Source organism: Pieris rapae, chromosome 8 (assembly GCF_905147795.1).
Source record: "Pieris rapae chromosome 8, ilPieRapa1.1, whole genome shotgun sequence".
Classification (NCBI taxonomy): Eukaryota; Metazoa; Arthropoda; class Insecta; order Lepidoptera; family Pieridae; genus Pieris; species Pieris rapae.
The window spans coordinates 352,495-372,245 of NC_059516.1; the positions used below are offsets into that span (position 1 = coordinate 352,495).

General features: G+C 33.9%; 1 protein-coding gene across 9 annotated transcripts in view; it reads left to right on the forward strand.

Annotated features, from left to right (window-relative positions):
• The first annotated feature begins 5,425 nt into the window (after window positions 1–5,425).
• LOC111001032 (disintegrin and metalloproteinase domain-containing protein 11) overlaps window positions 5,426–19,751 on the forward strand; it is a 338,822-nt gene continuing 324,496 nt past the window's right edge. For all 9 annotated transcript variants that reach the window (XM_045629101.1, XM_045629099.1, XM_045629106.1 and 6 more), the window contains exon 1: window positions 5,426–5,554. The gene's annotated coding sequence lies outside the window, so the exon portion shown is untranslated. The remainder of the gene's footprint in view (window positions 5,555–19,751) is intronic.

The window sequence follows — 19,751 nt, forward strand, 5'->3', positions numbered from 1 at the left end:
CAACTGACATTTGAATTCGACCACAGGTTTGCTACGTATTAGATCACAGTTCTTTCCGTGAATTAGGATGAGATTCAGAACCAGATTTTGAACAAAATTACTTTACAGGCGTGACTAACGTTAATCAAATTGGTATAGGAATGACAAAAGTTACAACCGATCTCCTCGGCTCAGAAGCAATTTAACAAATCGCCATGAACATATTATGAAATCACGAATACTGTTAACTTACACAAAAATCTGTATCTTATCTAAATCGCAAAATGTCTTAGATAAAATAAGAACTAACTGTTTTTTCGCCAATCTACTTAAGTACATATAATTATGTATACAAGATTTACAAGACACCTATATCAAAGTATTAAGTGGAGTAATAATAAAAGACACATTTTGTTTAAGGATCAAAACAAACTGTCACCTAGTTAGTTTAGCTCACCTCAGCATAATCTAACACTTTCGAGAACGGAAAGGGTCACCAGCAGATTCCTTTTTCACTGCAAACGCTAGATTAAAAAAAAATATTTATTGAATATTTATTTACTTCTTTGCATTAAAATAATAAAAATTTATCATAATTGAATGAATGAGGGCAACTGGCTGCCTTATAAGTTTCGAGTGGTCTCTTTCAGACAACCACTGTGAAAAAAATATGTATTAATATAGATAAGGTAAGCAAGAACTGAAAAATACAAAATACATATAGTTATTAGGAAAAAATTAAACAGCAACAAAATAACTAAACTAAAAAATGATACATAAAAAATAAAAAGTGCACATGAATCACGATAATTTTACATGAGTCTCACGTCAGTCAGTACTTAGTAAGAAAGTTAGGGATACGACGTGGACAATTAATGTTTGTACAATAGTAATTTAAAGGAAGTATATCTGAAAATAATTATATTTCTCAAGTTTCAGATCGCTGCGATGATATAAGATATATTACTCCACCTCACGGCGTTATTTGTGAGTCATCAATAAGCACCAAAGTCAGAATGGTGCTCTATTCCAGCGCGGAGACTGATAAAAACATATCAATTAATGATATTATACATGTTAGTCTCAATTTACAGCCTGATCCGTAGTCAGAACTGCGAAGTAGACTTCGGTTTAGAACATTTCCTATCGCATTGTGCGCTGACGCAAACGCTGATGAATGTGCAATTGAAAGCACTGTCTGAATATAATAAATAGCAACGCGTTTATTATAGATTTGATCCATTTCTATGCATCGAGTAGTGGGTATGTCTGATTAGAAGATTGCGTTCAACTGGATAAATTAAACTCCCCACCCCCTAACGACATTTGTAGCCAATAGAGTTACAAAAATTACGTAAAAACAGTCCTGCTAATTGTTTATAGCGTGGCTTCACAACTTATCTCCCACGGTTTATGGTTAAATAGCCCCTCTTGGGCAATTTTAAATGTCCAGTGAACCATTTCTACTGGGTGCATCTGATGAAATACCGTCGTCCGAACGTCGCTTTACCGACTATATCCATCCCGCACGTCGACAGAATACTAGAAATTGTTAAAAGATTTCTTGATTGAACACGTTGTTTACGCGTATGTAGAAATGTAAAAATGTAGGGTTATAGGCAATTTAAGCAGACTCAAGATTTACAAGTCACCTAAATAATTATTATCCTGCGGGCTGTTCAAAAAAAGCACTTTCATTATTGAACCCTATGCCTTCATCTAAACAAATCGTACCCCGTAGGTTTGCGTAAACTTAGTTCATTTGTTGTTAACTAGCGACCCGCCCCGGCTTCGCACGGGTGCAATGCTGATACTAAATACACTACAGAAAATCTGTGAACGTTGCATATAAAAATGTGGGCTATCCATAAGAGATAGACATATACCATCACTGACTTTTCTGTAGACCTTTTCAATGTGTACAATACTTAGTACATTATTTTGATAAAACTCGTAGGGTTCAGCCTGCGTTTGCAATGTAAGCGGAAAAAAATGTGATTATTTACGACATCACATTAGAAACCTCAAAAATAACAGTACTTCTCCACTATTTAATGGACGTTATTATACATATAAACCTTCCTCTTGAATCACTCTATCTATTAAAAAATCAAAATCAAAAAAACCGTTGCGTAGTTTCAAAGATTTAAGCTTACAAAGGGACATAGGGACATAGGGACAGAGAAAGCGACTTTGTTTTATACTATGTAGTGATGATTTAATTCAAGTCGACGCGTTATAACACCAACTATTTGATGAATAATATCCTGTTATTTTACCTTCTAAAGCCCATATTGTATTTTCATTTATTTATAGCCTTATATCAGAATCAATATATACATTATAGCTATTGTTTTTGTTGATCTACGATAACTGATTCTCTGTGCCCACGGGCAAAGGCTTCCCCCATTTTTTTAGTGTTAAAATTAAAATTTTAAAGGACATGTCAATCTTTGAATGATATGGCACTATTGGTAAGTATATAGTCGATCTCATTTTTAAAGCGCCCGTCAGGTGATGACCATGTCCATCTTTTGTTTTTTTTTCTTGTATAGTGAATTTAAGATGACTAAGTATTATTTGAAAGCTAAATATGTTCGTTTCTGTCCATTTCTTGATATTTTTCCCTCGTAGTGAGGTCCCATTATGATTTCCTCGTCGTCCTACCTAGTTCCTATTTGAGCATTAAAATCTCCCATCAGGATAAAATTTGTTGAAACTTATTTAGTTAAAGTGTTGTTTAGTTTTTTATAGAAGAATTCAATGGTGCTCTCAGAAGATTGCTCGGTAGGCGAGTATACTTGTACTATGGTACATTCCTTTTTAAATAGAGGCAGCATGATTTTTAGGACTGCTATACGCTCTGAAACTCAAGGATATTGTTTTTCAATTCTTTATGTATCATGAAACCAACGCCATATTAATAACCAGTACCTGGATGGCCGAGCTTTGCTCGGTATTTTTATTTTTTTATAAATTGTGTTTTTTGGAAATTATATTTAAGTACGAATTACATACTAATAAAATGATGAAATATGAACAGTATAGAATATATATGCTGAATTGCTTTAGTGTTGTTGTGTCGTTAAAGCAATTTAAACAAAAAATAGTATTATTATTCGCCGATAGATGTCAGGAAGATACATTTTTCAGTTTAAATTATGGGGGACTACTCAAACACCACCTTTTTGTTATTTTCTATCATTTATTCCTATATTGCTAGATCGATTTATCGCCCCCGAAACCCCCCGTATACTAAATTTCATGAAAATCGTTGGAGCCGATCCCGAGATTCCAATTATATATATATACAAGAATTGCTCGTTTAAAGATAAGATAATAACCAAAGCCCATATAATGAATTTAATTTTTGATTAGATTCCCTGAAAATCATGTCATGCTAGACTTCATCATTTGATTTCGTTATCACGACAATAACTTTGGATTTCAATCCGCAAGACGAAGGGTTTACCAATGTATTGGTACTGTTTTGAATTGCAGCTGACGGTTGCAATAGTGTCATTAATGGCTGACTTACAAAAATGAGGTTAGTTTTTCTAAACCTATGACTCATGTTGGCATTGATTTCGAAGGACCTTTATATACACTTCGTAGACGGGGTAGCAGAAATGACAAAAAAATATATCAAATTCAAATCATTTATTTGCTAGAATTAGTCTTACAATTCTGCCTATTTATATGTCTAGTGACAAGAACGAACGAACGAACAAATTGTATCTAAACTTCAGTTTAGTCTTAAGATTTACCGTATTTAAGTTTTATTTTTATAATTTTTATTCTTTCCGTAATCCTCTCTTTTGAAAGCTTATCTTTTATGGAGGGAAGATTTGATGGCACTAAATTGGTGTCAGTAAAAGAAGGATACCAATTTTCGGATTTGACTCACGAACCAGAAATGGTAGGGGGTGTTCTGGTCTAATGGCGCAAGGATGCGTCGAAAATTTAGAACCGAACCAGCGAATTTTATTTTACTGAGGGATAGATGCATCCTGTATATAGCTTCAACACAGTAATTTTTTTATTATTTTTACGATAGATTTTATTTGTTCAACTTTTGGTGTAAAACCGCTTTATCGGGATTAACGTCTAAATCTTTATTGCATTTCACTGTAATTATCCAATTCTGTGTTTCAACTATTAACCAAGTCTAATGTACCCACTTAAGTATGAAAGCATTGCAAGCAATCATTTTGTAAACACACTAATGTATTTTAACATAAAAAGTTATAAAAATAGACCGAAAAAATTAATACAAAGTTTAATTAATCTTATAATTTATTATTTTACAAAAATATTGTTCAGGAAACATCAGAACTAGCAGACTCATCTACGAAATGTTTATTTAACGAGCCATTCGTAGCTCGTATACGTTATCGTAGCACTCGCTACGAGATCGCTACGAATCATATTATACAGCACTACAAAAGCTCGAGTGAATAAAACATAGTGTTTTTTTTCTTTTTACACAATTATAATTGTTGAAATGCAACACGATCAAAATAGAGTCGAGTAAAAATAACATAAAAAGCCGTCACCGCAACGGAACTTCAATATTATTCATAATTAAAAAGCAGAGCGTATAAAATGCAGCATGAATAATTACGACCCGCATAACATCACGTTCGCAGGTAATCTATCAAGGCTTTTTCCAAAAGCAGGTGCACCTAGGTTCGTTTTCAGGGCACCCGGTCGGTTATCCTCGGGCTGCCGTCGGGGGCGATCGTGAAAACTCGCTGGCGTCTGGGGTCCGTTGCCATGCCGACGAGTACGCGCCATTCCATACGTACTATCAAAAATAAACACGGTTAGGCTAGGATTACTTTTTAAATAGTGGTTGGCTCATGATTAAACTATCAATAATCTTTCGATAGTATACTGGGTTACATAGACCGGCTAAAAGTATTTTGAAAAATGTCTCGCGAGCTGATATTAGGGTTGTCAGCTACCCGGGAATTTCGTGAATTATACTTAAATTTTATGTAAAATGAACCATTTCATACATTTTTTATGTTGAATGAATAACTAGCACACTCAAGTCTCACTTTAATTTTTTATAACTTAGAAAGAGCGGTTGTAAAACAGTTGAATACCAAGATATCACTGACGTTGCGGATCTAGGCTTAAAGAAGAAATTAATATAATAAAAACTATAATTTTGCACTTATTCAGAATGTAAATGAATTATTGGGAAATTTATAGTTATTTTGATGAACATTAAAAGATACACACAAATATTATAGCATCTCATAAAGCGCGCATGATTTGTGACAGTTTATCTTATCACGTGTCAGCTAGGTCTGGAAAATAACGAGGTGGCAGCCCTGGCAAGGCTGTTTGTTCGGGCCGGGCTTGGGGCGGCGAGCGAGGGGTGAGAAGCAGTGATTGCGCGCGCAGTGTTCGCGCGTCAGTCGCTAGGCGGCGGGCCGGCGCACGGTCGATAGCGCGTGCTGGCGCGGCCATGTTGCACGAGGCGCGCACGTGCACGCCCCGCGCGGAGCACTGACTCTTTGTGACACTCGGTGCCCTGTTTGTACATGTGTCCATCAGTGTTAAGGTGAGAGCCATCCCTTTCCATCACGCTATGTAAGCTTTAATGTCGGTGAAATTGTGATGGAATATGTGTTTCAAGTGCTACAGATTCTCAGCTTAAAGCTCTATCAAAATTTTTACAATATAAGCGAAATATGGATCCGTATATGCCTAGCTACATTAAAATAATTGAATATAAAAGGAATAAAGGCGTACCTACACTGCGCTTTGCATTATAGTCGCGTTTGCATGAAGTGTGGTACACATATTTTGATGTAGAGTTTTAAAATATGTGTCGAGTACGCGTTTACGACGCCTTTCAACACTGTGCAGATAAATCTGAAGTCGAGTAAGTTATGTGACTTAAAGAAATACAGTATTTATACGGCATCAATTAGGCTTTAATCAACAATCAATCAAGCGCACACCTGACATTAGGCAACGAATGTTTTGCTATTCCCGTTATGGATGCTTAAAAACAATTTGACTCGTTTATAAATGAAAACGCGGCACACATATTCATGTAGAGTTGCCTAAAATGTGTGTCGAGTCGAGATCGCAACAGCAGAAGGTACTCGACGTAGAGGCAAGTGGAATATGAAATGAAACTGTGGAAAATAATGAATATTGTATCTCCATTGCTCGGTATTTTTTATCTGATTGCCCTATTGGCCCTTTATGAGCACGATGTTTATGTAGTGGATATGGGTTAGAGGTTAAATAAAGTAGGGTTGTACAATTATTTATCTTTTGTTGAACATTTCATCGGAATGAATGTGTTATTTAAAATTAATAAATGTTTGTTAGCTCTTAACAAATTGTACACATTCTGTTTAAGTCATAAATTTTGAAAAGGTTTGTAGAGTTATCATCACACTGATAAAAATTTGACGGCCTCAGGGTAACAAATATGAAAACGGCCGACGATAATTACGATCATTTTTCTGTAATTATAACCTATACAATTGAAAGCAAAGTACATTGCGTTTTCAGCTATATTTAATAAATTTATGCCATTATAAATGGCCACAACATGTTATGGTAGGATTTGAGAATGATCTTTTATGTTTCCCGAAAGGAATTTTGTCTTAGGGCGTGATACATCTGAGATACGGAGGTGAAGTATAACTTATTAAAAAGTTTTAGATATTTTAAGTTTGTGTTAGTTAAAATTTTTCACACGCATTCAGGAGTAAAGCGATTACTGATAATAAGCGTCGCTTTTCTTTTGCGTTAATAGGTTTGCTCTATAATAACGTCTGAAGATTTGAAGCTTAAACATAAATTATGGATTTATGACAATGAGTTTAGGTTAGTTTTTTTTAAATATAATAATATTTTAAGGTTAGTTACTGTGTTTTATTATAATTATAATGATATCTTAATATCACATATTAATATACCATAAAATAAAACTAAATGTATAAAATCATAGAATTATTAAGGATTTTCTAATTGGCCTATCCGCCTTTGTATTTTGAGCTGGGGTTAGAAGGCTCCAAAGCTTGCAGAGATGTATCAGCATCTCTTCTTTTAGACTCATGAATCCCTGATATATGGTCGCGTTAGTGCACTACGTACTAGCGTACATGACCACAGAAGTTTTAAAAGGTCTTCCACGAGCCTTCATCATTTGCAGCAATGATCGCCCTCATGAGGATGACGACATCACCCTTTAGTATCTACCGCAGAGAACATCTATTCCCTTGATATATTTGCTAAAACAGCCGTGACCGGACAGTATCTTCATGAGTCGGTAACTGAGCTTCCACCTTGGACGTTGCAGTGCCGGCTATAAAGAACTCTGACGTTACCCATAGTGCGGTACGCCCTTCCAACCCTGATGGCGATGACGTTATAACTGACGGAAGGAGGTTTTGTTGTCCCCGCATCTGATTAGCAGTTTTCCGATTATGTCCTAAGTTGGTTTTAAGGCTAAACTCGGCATCTGACAAGGTAAGACACGGTCTTCCATGTCGACAGACCCAAACAATTCAGGCACAGAAGGTTGTGTGCTAAGGTTTAAAATGTGACGAACAAAGGTTAATTCTCAAGTAACTATTCAGATTAATATTTGAATAACCGATTCTAAATAACAGTCAAATTAAATGTTTGAAAGTAGCATGGGACAGCGATACCTTTATCACCTTTCCATTTGTATCATAGTTAAATTCTTTTAAGCAATTGCAACTGACTCAAAAAGTCACTTATTCATGTAGGTTATTTAATATACACTTTTAAACGTCACTTAAATTAAGGAAGTAAAAAGGACGAGAAAAACTAGCAGTGTCCTTTTCAAATCGCCAAGGTTTCTTTTGGGTTTTATTTACAAAAGGTTTGTAAGCAACTGCAACATCATGCTCTTCATAACTCTTGATAAACGTCTTTGAGAACCCCAAAATACCGCGAATGAATACACTGCAACTGTAAACTACTATTATTACATCATTCACATCAAAGTAAGTCTCTGTGAATATACGGTCGCGTTTCAGAGATAATTTGAATAAGAAAGAAATTCGTTTGTCTTAAAATGCAATATCATTATTGAGATGGAGTAAAACAAAGGGAGAGTCTATCTTGTACTATATAAACTTGTTCAATAACATCAAAGAATGTTGTTGTGTGCTTTGAGTCTATCTGATATAATTGTAGTAATTGCACTCTCATTTTAATGACAAATAGATGATTTTGTTCGAATATAAATATATGTTTTGTTCTATATTTTATTGCTCAATGTTTTACTATTAAGCATCTAACTAATATCATTAATACTCGGTATATCAATGAAAAGTTTCGATCTTATTCCAAATTGGTTACCATTTTTCACTTGATCCATTTGAGTTGGTTATTAATCTCAAGTCTAGAAGCATTTTCATATATCTAGTTTGATATTGCTTTAACGTTATCGAACGGTGTTTATTACAACGACCAATGTTTTCGGGTATATTTAATTAAAATTCGAAGAATGCAGAAGTATTTTCAAGTCGTAAACGTTCTTGACATTTAGTTCCAACGTAATAGTATATGAGACGAAAACATATCTGCCTCTCTGTCGTTGATAATTTATTAAGAGTGCGATCTCTGCCTTTTATGCTAGGAACCAAACCCATACTATTACAAACATAGTGGTAAAGGCATATAGGGTATAATATGCCTTTACCACTATGTTTCTAAATTACTAGTGCGCTTATTATCGTTTATACTTAAATTAATTACAATAATAAATACGTAGCATTTATGTACAATTCTTTATCGCCTTTAAGTAGATAAAATAAATTTTCAATTATAACAAGATTTTAATGAATATTTACTAAATGCGAATGAACTTTTAAAACTTTTCATGCAATTAAACCAAATTAGTTGAAGTTTCTGATACGAAAATTGTTTACAATTTTCGAAACTAGTTATTTACTGACTTTTATTCCCTCATTACATTGATATTAATATTTATATTCGTCTGTATAGCCTTTTATAATAGACCAGAAAACCGGTCAAAAAGCTTTACAGTTTTTTTAGAACAGGAAAAGAATTGGTACGCTCATCGAAGGAACTGGTTCGGATGTACTTCAGTGGGCAGCTGCTTCCACATAGTAATGCTGTGCGGCAAAAATTGCCTTGAAGCCTTGAAGCTGTGAAACGATGAGGTGATATGGATGAACTTTTTGCCTTGACGTCCGATGAGGAAACTCGCTGTAGTTATTAATCCGAACTACTCCTCTAAACACTATCCATGGTAAATGCGTAAGAAGATGCAACGAGACATCCCGAGCCCACGTTAAGGGCTTCAGCCGCTCTTGAAGGAATTGATCGTTGACGATTGTAACCGCTTTTCGTTGAATACGGCAGTGGATGGAGCTGTTACTGGAGTGTTGCAAACGATGGCCCGGAGTCTACCCTTTTGCCTGGCACACCAAGCTTTGGTGGCAATTTAGTCTTTAACGTCGTTCGATATGTCGCCAAATATTCCGATGCTGGCTGTGACTTTAAAGAGATGGCTTAGAAAAGTAGCGCCATAAGTGTAAATAATTATTGCTAGCTGTAGTACCAGAGAATAATGCTTTGAGTAGAAAAATTCTCGAAACGCATTTGTGCTTGCCATTACATACATAACACAAAATAAACAGCGATTAAGCTTAGTAGTAAATGTTCGTAGCGGATGACAGAGGTCCTGAGATTAATCACTAACATGCCTTAAAATGACATTTAACTTCTAGCATTGGATACTGAATAAAAATATTCCTTCCCGATAAAGACATTTTGTATATTTACCAGGTCTGGTTGATCAATCGGGCTGAATAGAAAAGGTTAAGGTGATGTGACCATCAAAAGGAATAATGTAGTTCTGTTTACTCTTTGTTTGATTCTTTGCCGAACGACACCAAACTCATAAAATATTTAGTGCCAACCAGAGTGCTGAGACTGTTACGATTTCTTGTTATTCCAAATCAACATTTACACATTCTATGTTCAAATTGTAAACTTATTTGTCTCTTAGATAAGGAGATCTCAAAACTACTGTTTGTAGCTTAACTTTGTGCTTAGCTCGCTTATACACACTTAAGTCATACTAAAGCAAATTAAAAAGACAAGGATTATATCAGTTAAAGCAGTTTTCAAGTCAAGTCAACTTATTTATTTCAATTTATTATTAAAAAGCTATTTTTTAATGTCAAATTTGCTTACTCGTTTAATATAGATTGACAATACTTTATATATATTGATTTGATAATTACAGGAGAATACCGTGTTCCTAGATCAAAAACAGAAACTAATAAATAAAGTAGGCGCTATAAAAAATTATGGTGTTATAAAAAACAATGCAGTAGATTACTATTATATGCTCCATTACCCCCGATAGTACATTATTATGAGCTCCTATACTGACGTTTGAATATACTAAGGTAAATTTCAAATAATGTTATATTGATTATAAATATATAATACGTATATAGTAGTATTATTTCCCAGATGGTTAAATATTTTGTTCAAATATCTCACACACGTTACAACACGTGATGCAATTAAAACAAAGTAAATAGCAGTGGTTTTTTGTAAAACATAACTTTTTTGTATACATTGTCATCATTTTAGATTTGAATGTTGCGAGGCTACATTCAAGGGACGAATTCATTTAGAAATATAGGTTTTTTATAAGTGATAAAACTGGAATTTGTTATGTGCTTTTTGCTTAACTTGAAACATGCTGATTCTACACACCTTACACAAGCCTTGAATCTCACTTGGAGCAATCACATGTCGTCTACAGTAGGCTACGCCCTGAGATTCGGGTAGTAGTATATCACTCAATTTCATAGCGTTGATGAGTTCAGGAGGTTGTTGAGGTAACAATGCCCAGTTACTGTGAACAACTAATGGGATTCTCGGTCAGTTTAATTAGTGCAGCCTGTACCGTCGCGAAGGTAAAGGTTCCTTCGGACCGCAGACAGGTCTGACACAATCTAGAAATACCAATCTAGGTAATATATTTTACCTCTTTCTTCTTAATTTTTAACGTTTTTCAAAGCATAAAAGACTAGACCACATCCAGGAAAAATCGATAATAATCGGAAAACTACGGTATCTACAGAACTTAAAGACCAGTGGGTGCTGCCGGCCTTAAGAGAACAAGGATACATAAATGTATTGCTTGATGCAGCGGAGGTCCAATGTTTGGGAGAATCTGCAAGGTCTGCTAGTTGTGAAGTTGATTTCACAATTTGCGAGTTTGTAAAAGGAATTTGGTTGGGTCACCCCAACGAAAATAATAGAAAATATTGTGGTGTTTAGGACTACGTATATTAAAAATGAAATAAAAAGTTTAATACATATTTCATTATTAAAGTAAAATTATTAATAAGAAATAATTCATAAATTCATATATATATATATATATATATATATATACGTAGCCTATTAACGAATCACTGTTTCAAATAACGCTGTAATAAAACCTTAATAAATAAAACCCACTGTAATGCATTAAAAGTTACATTCAGCCCTGAACTAAATACCCAACATTTCTATTTATTGATCAGTAATTAGGCTTTATTCAAATGCTTTGGAGAATAATCCTGTTCTAAAAGTTTTTCTTTATCTGTGTGCGTGCCCTAAGCGTTGCATTTGTGTAAGTGCTCAGTGCAGTGATTTGTCAGTGTGAGTATGGTGAGTGAGTGTGAGTGTAGTGACGTCACTGAGTGACGCCCGCTCTGACCTGCTTTCCGATCCGCTACTATTTGATTTTTAACTTTGCTTGTGTGCTGATTGATTACTCTTTTAACTTGTTTTTGTATTGCCATTCTAACTTCTCAATACATTATCCTAAACATGTTTAAAAGTGAAATTACCGGCTTTAGAATTGGCCTATATACTTGAGGAAACTACATCTTTAAGTATACAGGTTTTTCAGAAGGCTGACATTATAAATTTCCATAAAAATCTTGCTGTTAATAATAGTGAGCGGTTGCTTCGTAGCCATGTAATATATTCCGGAGCACAATTGCAATTTATAAATGAAGATAGGTAATTACGTATCTTGAAGCTTGCGCTCCCCCGGGTCCGATACATTCTGCAGTAAGTGTTGTGGGAATTCATCAAGGCTTATATGAGCTGATTGATCTTATGTCAAGAACCGTCAAGCAGTCAAAAACGTATGTCACTAGTTTTATCTAATTGCTTTGGGATTTCTACAGTAATAGCTCGTTAGAAATTAAATGTATTAGTAGATTTTGATATAGCTAACGAAAAGCACTCAGCGAAATTTAAAGCTTGATTAGTTAACGACTGATTTAATGAAGGCTTTGACAGTGAGGTTTCTTTTTATGCGAATTTGATTAAATATATTAATTAACAGTCAAATATTAATTATAGCCTGGGAATCTTGATGTTGCTTTTTTAATAGGTATATTTTATTTATTTTTCATTCTTAAAAAATTGCGTTGCTTATTATTTCATAATTAGGGTAAAAGGAATTAAAAGGCTACTGTTATAAAAAAATACCAATGTTAAAAGTTTTATCCAAATATACAGTATTAATCACACTGAAGACGTTTAAATTTGTCACAATCGGTTAGATTTCCAATCGATGTTGTGACGTCACGCGTTAGGGGCGCGCCTTGTATACGTCATATCCGGTAATCACCGATACACCGGATGTAGTAATACTTAATGCTTTGCCTTCAATCTATTTCTGAACTTCCTGCTCTAGCAGAATATCAGCATCTATCAGTACAATGAGACAAGGACTGTGATATTTATTCACTCCATGAGACATGAAGTATACAGATGTTTCGGCCCATTCCATTTATACAGCTGTGTTTTTGAGTTTAAGACATGTTCACGCACGATATTATTTCTTCACCGTTTTATGAATAATAATTAAATTACTAATTGTGATGTGCTGGAGGCGAATTCTAAGAATACAAGAATATACGTAAAGCTCACTAATATATTAATCCTGAGTCAACTCCGCATACGGACTCGCCCGTCCACCATATGCCTACAGCGAATCGTATCTTATTTCTATCTTATTTCGCGATTCGCTCAAAGGTGATGGGAATTTAGAGAAACTGATCGTTGTTGGTAACACAGAAGGCAAAAAAAAACACATGGTCGTTCTCCAACCAGATGGAGGGTGAAAGGACCAGAGAAGGACTCATCGTCCTAAAAACTATACACTGTCATGGCGCTGGATAGAAACCGGTGGTGGAAACATATAGAAAAGTCTAGGCGTTTCCTTCTTAATCAGCCTTAGATATGAATTGCTGAAGAGCTCGATTAACACTTGCGTGTTTTAAAACGCAATTACTAAGTCGAGATTTGCACCAGCCGCTGGAATTGCAGTGCTTTGGGTGAAGTTGCAGGTGAAAGGACAATAATGAATGCATCCAACTCATAAATTATTTAGGTGTTATAATGATGGCGTCGGTTCTTGGATGTGTCATGTTTATAGGGACAAAGTATGTAGGTAATATTTTTTATATTCGATTTTATTACCTTAGGACGGTATGTATTAACGATAGCAATGCCATTTGTTTACCTGGTTAAATATTAAAAATCGAAAATAGTAGCAATTGCAAACGAGGTATTTTACCCATGCGTAAATTGTCAATCGAATATTGCGTCATTTGTCAATATCCAACAAGTACATACATAATTATTTCTGTATGATAATTAAGGTATACTCCAGGAGTCGAATTGTCAAAGATGCCACTTATTTTTAAACAGAAAGATTCATTTCGTTCTATCATTAGATTTAACATGACTTTTCTATGCACAGTACAATACTTTTGAAAGCAAATTTAAAAGAAACAAAAGCCTCGGTCGACGGTAACATTGAAGTAAGACGTGTACATGTACTACAGACGGAAATAGCGAGTTGGGTCATGGGCGACAAACGTGACAATGAAAATATAGCTATCCTTAGTATATAAGCCACTGTTGAGAACAATTTCGTTACTTCTAACTGTACTAGAATTCCGAGGTCCTACATCTGCATGAATATTTGTAATAAAATGATAATTTTGCGCATTACCGGAGAGGAGTAGAGGGTAGATTTTCTACAAATTTTAAGCGTTTAATTCTGTGTTGTTACGGGAGAAAGATATTTCAAGGAACGCGCTAAGGGTTAAACTAAAATTTTCATTCCAAAGGTTGTGCGTATAATGTATTTATTTATTGATTGTATGTATGAGAAACAAAAAGCAGTGGTCATCATTGTGCTACTGGTGTCAGTATCCTGATAATCATCACTAAAATTATAGAAATACTTAATTTATTTTATTACCTCTTTTCATTAAAAAGAACTCCCTTCAATTATTTACTTCAAAGAAATTGTAATAAAATGAACGTCTCAATTTTTTTATTGTAAATGAAGAATATTAAGTGACTGAATTAATAAAAGTATCGTGGTAAATTGTTTTATACATAACTATGTCAAACTATCGAAGTATATGTTTCTACGAAAGTTTTCTTGCTCGGGGCGTGGATGAGTAAATTGATTTACTTTGTGACAGGTGATCAATTCGTCAAGAATTGATGACAGGGACTTTGATATTTTTAACTTATTCCCAAGACGGAACACTTTATCAGTTTTGTCTAGATTTCCTTGGTTGGTACATATTTAGGACTCTTATTTTAATGAAATTCACAATATAATAAAAATCAAATTTTTAAGCAGAGTTAAGTGCCTATTTCATACATAATCATATATCACACCATATATTTTAGAAAAGATGTAACATACACTGTAGATATAGCATTATGTATGATGTCAGCGTAGGACTATAATACCGTTCACTATATTCAATTAAATAATACTTTAAAAAATTGGTTCGATTAAAAGTTACACGATCTCACTTTTAAATAATTTGTATTATAGTTTAAATAATCTTCCAACATAATATTTGTTATGTCATATAATTATATGATTATAAAACTAATATATAAGAAAATCAATCAAATTATCCCTTCTGGTTTCTTTTTACAAATTAACAAACAATTATTATTTAGAAACATAACATAGGATCCTTTAAGAAAAGAGGGTACCAATACTTTAAAGACGCATTAAGAGTGTCCATGAGCAGTGGTAGATATTAAGCGACTGAATTAATAAAAGTATCTTGATTAATCAATAACCAACATATAATATAATAATTGCAGTCTTTAAAAAAACAAATTAGCTTTTCGTGACTGTGAAATTGACGTAACAATAACATACGTAAAATTTGTATCACTTGTACTAAAATCTACAGAAGCATCAAGTGATTCGTGATTTCGTTTGCATACACAGCGTTAATAGCATTCACTATTAATATCCGGGAGGGTCGGAGGTCGGAGGTCGGGCCTCGACACTCTCACTGCACGGAATTAGACGTTCACACTTTCAATTTTATGCTTTACTATAAAGTACTAAATATTTTTACCTTGCCATTCAGTACTATCGACTTCTTTGAGACGACAATAGCTTTCTATTTTTCGAATGATTGTAGCTTAATGAACAGAAATCTATTTGTATCCCTTGTAAAATAAAACTCAAAACAAATTCTAGTGATATTTAAAAATTGTGACGTTAAATTAACAAAAAGCTTCAAATCGAGAGCTTTGAGTCAAATTCAGTTTCTAACTACTGTATTTGAGATTTGCATTAGAGTAAAAAAAAATCTGTTTTACAAATGTTAAACTCCTCTTCTTGCCTCTTTTAAATAAAGGTTGGCTGTTAGCAACTTGAATTGCCAGGTATCTTCTCTCTAAAAAAAGTCCTCGACGTATATAATGCCGGTCCAGTCCCTTATGAACCACGACTTCTTCTTTTCACCAGCTCGTCTCTTGCCTTGAATTTGGCCATGATTATAAGCTGCAAGAAATTATATCGATAATGTGGCAAAACGTGTCCGAGATATGCGACGGGTAAAATCCTCACATTAATGTAAATAAACGAGCTTTAAATCTAAATTATAATAAAATACTCCTTAATTTTCTTTAGAATTCTGAACATTGTTCAAAACCATTAAGTGTACGTGTTCAGAACAAGTATTCACGATAATAGGCATTGGTTAGCACAAACATTGATATTAATTAGTGAGTGAGATGTCAAAAACGACCCTATTAATTATCGTACGGCTTAATTACGGTAGGTTGAGGTGACGTAGGTAGTATGCGCTTTAGTAACCGAAATTGTTATGCGTATATTTATACTTGTATTGTATTATTACTGTGCCTTATTTGTTTGAGTACGTTTTCGACAACTGCTTACTTACCGTAAGGAATCGAGATTAATAAAATACTTTTTAAATTTAAATTTGAACAGCTATCAAACTCTATAATCATCTTCCCAGAAGCCCGATCACCGTTTAATGATTTCACAAGAAAGGTGATAAAATTATTAAGGGTATGGTCCTTTTACAACGTGGGAGAGCATTAAGACCATCCATTTAGAAAATAATTATAAATAAATAAAGTATTCTTATTATTATGACATCCTGATTATTTATGAAATTTGCATGTCTATTTTATATTGTTCGGTTTTTATAATTAATCATTCTATTGTACAACTTTCTTTGCAACTAAAACCCTTTTAGACTAAATTAGTTTTTATGACAGATTTAAATAAAAAAAAAATTCCATTGTTTTTATCAATCATTCAATATTTTTCGTATTAAACTTATCACTTAAAATGAATTAGGCTATTCAAGCTAGAACAATCACTACCTGGCTCTGAGGTGAAAGTTAGGACACTTGTTTAATTATTTACGCAGTGCAGGCCCTGAATCGTGCAGAACTTGAAAATTGGATTATTTATAGTCTAATTTCTCCCTTGAGCGAAAATCCGCTGGAATTATTAAAATCGTAACCGAAAAAACCAGCCGGTGACCCGCGCGAAAGTGGTTAACTCATAAAATTAAACTTTTTAAGCACTCCCCGGTCGAGAACCGAATACTGGCTATCTCGGATTAGGCTGACAATACACGACTGCTTTAGACCGATATGGAGCTGAACACTTTGCTCTGAATACCAATTTGTAATAACCTTTACATGCTTTAATTTCCATGCTTTTTGATGATTGTATGTTTTGTATATAATACTTGTGATATTAGGGTGATCTATTATTAAGTTATTTCTTCAATAATATAAATAACGTTGCAATAACAACTTAAAATTAATGTTTAGAAAAAAATTTTTGCCATCCGTCACTATTGTTAAAACTTGGGCTTAGTAATAATAAAATTGATATGATAAAGTTATTTCCTGCCATTTATTTATTTTATACAAAATTTAAATGTTGACACCAACATATAAACTACAACGTTGGATACAAATAATTCAGAGCACAATCTGATAAGAGTGACGTTATCATAACCTACATTATTGTTAAATGATTATTTTGCAGTGCAGTCGGACTATTGTAATCGCCTAAAACGAGCCTTCTTTCCATTCGCACTTATCAGAGTGCAATTTTCATTTCTGGTTGTCTTTTATGAACAATTTTGTACAGTGGCGCGTTAAGCAAGCTCCATCGTGTCCAATTGTGCGGTCGTGATGGTTATTGTGTTAATAAATTTGGAATATGAGTTTAGTTCACTTTGTTTACTTATTACCTGCGATTCCGCTTTATTTTTCTACGAGTACTTTTTATCTGTAATTACAAAAGTATTGTCATTTGATCGATTTGGATTTCTTTTCTCGATGATTCAGTTCTATTGAGCCAAGTCTGAGATGTTCGTATCTTCCTTTAACTCTGTAGTTTATAACGAATTTTAAATAGTTCACCTCTTCATGCACCAAGGTTATACCGCTTAGTAGGGCTTAGAGCGTACCAATTCTTTAAAGTGTCACAGTTCTGTTTAAAAAATTGCGGTTAAAAGAAATAAGATTTTCTGTCTTTGTTATGGTAACATATCGTACAGTGAAGCTGGTGATTCCTATACGTTTGACCCAAAAAAAATCCTAGGTATATATTATAATTATCTAAGCAAATATGGAAAGCCAGTTTGACACCAAGGCGGATAAAAATTCTAGTGAAAACTGTATATAGTTTTACATACCTAATACTGTTGGGATTTACCTAAATATTTTCGTTAATAAAAAAATAGACACAGATCCATCTCACGTGTTAATATTACAGACATCGATTGAATCAAACCCTTTCGTTCGATCGCGTCACCCTCGTCTCGGCGGAGATTGTGAGCAAAATCAATTATTTACTACATATGTATCCTCTCTCATTTATTCGATTCCAAAGTGTCGTATACTCGACGAAATTACAAGTGGAATGGGTATCACTAGCTTTGCTTTGTCAGTTATAATGGCTAATTAGTCAGCCGAGATCCTGGTCAAAATTCTCCTGGTCATTTCTAAGGCTTCGTTGAGTGACCTTACTGCTCAGAAGTCAGAAAGTCAGAATTCTGTCAGAATGTTTACCAATCTTTGAACTTGGCTTGGTTTACGCTAGTATGGATGTTATTATTCTGTAAGAAAACGCAACTGTTTGCTGATAAATGTTAAACACGTAAAATCAATTAATTCCTCATCGGTGCGTTCGCCATTGAATCGTTACTCAATGGGCCACTGATTGTATATTAATTATTATTTTATTAGCAACAGGCCTGATACAGTTTATATTATGATTAATTGCGAACTCGTAATTTCAGACTTAATTTCATAGCGCGCAATTTGTTATAAGTTTTGTGTTCACTTATTAATTGCACGAAATATTATGAGTTAGGACTTTGTTTTGTGTATCGTTTGTGAAGTTTCATAAAATATTGCTTTTGTATTGTTTCGACTTTGAACGGCGGAAGTATTTGGTTCAAATGGGAGACTTATGTGTGATAATTTTTGTTTTGATGTGTCTTTGTTTTGTTTCAGTAACAAAAAATATATTATAGCTATTATCTTTGACACAAATAGATTTCAAACATAACACCGCTTTGAGTGTGAGTTTGTCTAATTCCTAAAAAACAATAAAACAAAATAAGCTTGACCAAGAGTATTCTGTCTGATACTGTTTATTTGCACATTAATATATTGACAAAGTTTTACACATAATCCAGGATGTTATTTTAATAAAAATATCATAAGCACTAACAACATATCACAAAAAGACCTTTTAAAACTATAATTCCAACCAATTCATAACTAAACTTCGTTGCGATTGCCCAGTATAATATGAGCTGCGAAGGCCTCGATACAAAGTATCAAAGAAGATACAGATGAGATGGGGGGTGGAGGTCTATCGATTCTGGTTTGATCTGGCAAAGTTATAACGTATCGTCTTAGATAATGGATCCGGAGGCTGTAATCATATTTATTTCTTCCTTCGGTGAGTTTATGTCGGGCGCATTGAGTGCGGTTTCACAAGAATTAGGCGTGATTTAAGGAGGTTCCCCTCATCGGTTGGCATAAGTTGGGGTTTATTCTCACGGGACCATCCATACATTATATGCCTCATGTGTTCATATGTTAATGGACAAATTGTGTGTAATCACACTTTTGTGAGTGATGGGCTCAAAGTAGATAATATATTGTAATAAAGAATCTTAAGTAATTAGACGATAATGTAGTTGCATTCGACTGTTTTCTATAGCTACATTATTTTTAAATAAAACTTTTTATTCAATGCTGTTTTATTTACTTGAAAAGAATGCTTAATAATGCAGAATTAAGTGAAAGGTAAAAATTGTTTATTTCTAAGTAAAAAGGATTATAAATGAAGTTGTTTTCTTGAA